Consider the following 3,992-nt stretch of genomic DNA (forward strand, 5'->3'; position numbering starts at 1 on the left):
ACAGGGGTCACTAGGCAGGGTCAACTAACTAGTGCTGATGAGGTGATTTGGATCGGTTGGTTTACAATTCTATTTCTGGGACAATCGATTAATTACATTTCTGTTTGCTGACATGGGTTTAGCATAAGTGACTCCATTTTGGGCTTATTGTCTTGTTTTTAAGAAGATGAAAACAAAGGAAAGGTAAAATAAAGGAGTCATTTAGGTTCAGGTGTTTTCAAGTGGAGCTGGGAGGCCATTAAGGAGAGGGCGTTATGCTCCTACCTCCTCATGGGCTGGAAACGTGACTTGGCCAGATCGTGAAAATTCCAAGGATTCTGACTGAACACCTGCTGTTTGTTACAGTTATTGACCTTTGCTCAGTGATAGGCTTAGCAGCCAATTACATTTAGTCAAGATTAGCTTTCTGCCTCCAATCAAAATTCTGGCAAACAGCAAACATTCCCTTTCTGCTTTAAAAAACTTAACTTCTGCCTGGTACCAGGACACTATTTGGCTTGCTACCAAAATCTGTGGTTCTGAACTGCAATTCTTCAATTCCAAATGCTTTTGCTTAATTATTGCTGTCTAGCAATTTTAGGTTGACAAAAAGATGGCAAATTCAACTGGGAAAAAATGTATTTGGTAATTTGTAACAGCCATTGCTGGTAAGTGGTGCTGTGTATGTGGGCAGGAGGGAGGAGATACAGGTTGTCAAACTAGGCAAATAAGGATATATTTTAAAATAATAAATCATGATGAATTTTAAAATGACAGATAGTGGGCAACTGAACCTGGAAGCATCAAGGAATGACAATTAATGAACATGCAAGAATCCTTGCTATGAACCAAAGAGCATTTAATAGCATTCTGATAACTCAAAAAAGACATAAGATGAAAAAAGAGAGGGGACATATTATTGTAAAGTACAAGACAAATGTATCATTATTTGTAGATTAGGATTTTGGAGGTGGAGAGCCCTCAGACCTCAGTAGATGCTGCCCTGTGTGGGACCTTCATCAGGCATTTCAACCAATCCTCTCAGGCCTTTGTTTTCAAATTGTAGCATCCGATTCACCTGGGTGGATTATGAAATGCAAATGATTGGGCCTGAGCCTGGAATTTCTGGTTTAGTACATCTGGGATGAAGATCAAGAATTGGCAGGTCTAACAAGCTCCCAGGAGATGCAGATGCTGCTGGGTGGGGACAGCACCAGGAGATACACTGATCTCGTGTACATCCCTAATGCTCTGGTGTAATGAGAGTTTTTTCTCCACTGTGTCCCTCTCCTCCCCTTAACGCCACCCTGTGCTGTTATTAGAATACTCTGGGTCTTTCAGATGGCATCATGGAAACCCTGGTCGGCCTGGCTGTTTCTCCTACAGAGACTTTCCCCCAGAAAGTTCAAGGAGACGATCCAGGCAGGGAATTCATAACCCATACGTCTGGGATTCCCAACATGGTCTGCCCTGGAGACACCAGAAATGCATCGCAAGCTTCCAGGACCTTGGAGGCCAAAATCTCAGAGCACATTAAATACATTGTTCTGTTGTCATTGTACTTTTTAAACAATTAAGATCAGTAAAATAATAGAAATGCAACTTTCTCCCACTTATATATCCCTGAAGGATAGCTACACAGAGAGGCAAATTGCTTCCTTCTATTTATTCCATTTTACCTGGTACATCCAACATTTGGAGTCAACAAGATTATTCTCCTGAAGATTAAAAAAGCTTTATTTTCCTTCAAAAAAAGTCTTCCAGGACCCCTTAAGATACTGCCCTATAAAAAAATAAATTATTTAAATAATTTATAAATAAATAAATGCCATCTTATTTTCTTAGGGTAAAAAAATAAAAAAGATACTGCCCCAACTCTTGCCTCCCCTCCCTTCTTCACAGGATTCAATTTCAAAGGTAGGAGTTTCTCCCTGAGGGATTTGTTAATGTTACAAGGAGCCCAACAGACTTGACCTGCAGAATCCTGTTGTGACAAATACATGACAAAGCTGTCTGAACTTACAGAACGCAGCCAGCCATTAGTGGCAATGTTGCTGAAAACCAAATAATCTCAAGAGTGGAAATGCCCCCCTTGGAAAATTTACTGGGTACATGAGATCACTGCAGACCTCTGGGAGGAAAACTGTGATGGAGGTAAAGATTCCAGAGTACTTGGTTGAAGACAGAACAATATGGGAACAGAAGTAGCTGGTGTAGACCAAATCTCCCAAAGTTTGGAGCAGTGGCCAAGGGAGAGAATGGGGCTATGAGTGAGCTTTATTAATTTTAAAAGCTTTTTTTGTGTGTGAGGAGGGGGAGAGAGAGAGAGACATTGGGGGAGGGGCAGAGAGAGAGGGAAAGAGGGAGAAGCCAAATCCAAAGCAGGCTCTTCATGTCAGCACATAGCCCAACACTGGGCTCCAACTCATGAATGGTGAGATCATGACCTGAACCGAAATCAAGCACAGAGGCTTAACCGACTGAGCCGCCCAGATGCCCTGAGTTTTGTTTCTTTGGAAAGAAGTCTATTTTATTTCTATTGGAAACTCTACATTTGCACCCAGCCATTGGAATACAAAGGATAAAAACAGATAAGTGAAGCCTAAGTTCCCACCAAAAGTTAGAAAGGGATGGGATTCAAAGTTCAGGGGGATTTTCTTAAAGAGGCAGCCATTCATAAAAGAATCATACAAATAATTACTTAATAACAGTGGTGGCTAATGGTGGATGACAGAATGTCCAATGAGAACATACATACAGTGGGCACCGTGCACCTGAGAACAGAAGGGTTATGGGCAGCATTCAGCCAGCAACAGCTTGGCTAACTCCTGACACCCACGGCAGGAACTGCTCCCTCTTCCCTTATAAGTATTTGATCGGTACCACCATCCCTGCAGACCCATGATCGCCAGACCAGTACATTTCACCTCCAAGGTAATAGTGCCAGTGGGGTGTTCTGCAGGCCCTTCAACATCTTCCCAAGATATTTTATCTTCCCTAAAATGTTGCTTTTCTCTTATTCCATGTCTTTGAAAGCTAACACCATCAACATCTGCATTCAGGGAATGGTTTTACTCCAGTGTTCTTCACGGGGCTGATTTTGACCCCTCTGGAACAATTTCTGGTTATCCCAACACAGTGCTGGCATGTAGTGGGCAAGGGCCAGGGACGCTGTTAAACATCATGTAATGTACAGAACAGCACCCCATGACCAATAATACAGACCCAAAGTGTCAATATTGTAAAAGTTGAGAAACCCTAGACTAGACAACTGTTGAGAAATAATATTAAAATTTTTATCTAAAAAATCCCAACCATTCTGTCTATTCTTTCACAATGATATTGAAAATATTATTTAAAACAAATCTCAATTTTTCATTTTTGTACTACCTTATGTTTTACATCATGGTTAGATTTAAATGAAATGATGTACCATTTTAAATTTTTTCAAGTGTACATTCTATACACTTGGCATCCATATCTCTCTGGAACATTTTCATTCTCCCAAATTGAAACTCTGCCTCCATTAACACTAACCTCCCTGCCTTCTAGCCCTTGGCAACTACCATTTTATTTTCTGTCTCTGTGAGTTTGACTCCTCTTGGTACCTCATATGAGTGCAATTATATAAAATGTGTCCATCTTCAACATCTCCATTTTGAAATTCTCGACTTTTATTTATTTTTTCAAGTGACAACAGAAATTTAATGTTTAAAATGCACTGGCATGATAGAGATTATTTTTAATAAAATGTGGCTGAAACTTACTTCATTAGAGAGCCAGTAATATAACACTTCTAATGAGATAGGCCTTAGAGATGCCCATGTTCAAAATTTTTAAAGCCAGAACTTCTGATGTCCACTTTGCTTCCAAACATGCTCCATCCACCGCCCTTCCTGTGTCAAGGGATACAATTCCATTCTTTCATTGTTCAGGTTCCAAACACTGAAACCAATCTTGGCCTCTCTCTTTATGTCACACCCATATCCTAACTGACAACAAATTATCTCCCC

This window comes from Suricata suricatta, chromosome 12, assembly GCF_006229205.1.
Source record: "Suricata suricatta isolate VVHF042 chromosome 12, meerkat_22Aug2017_6uvM2_HiC, whole genome shotgun sequence".
NCBI lineage: Eukaryota > Metazoa > Chordata > Mammalia > Carnivora > Herpestidae > Suricata > Suricata suricatta.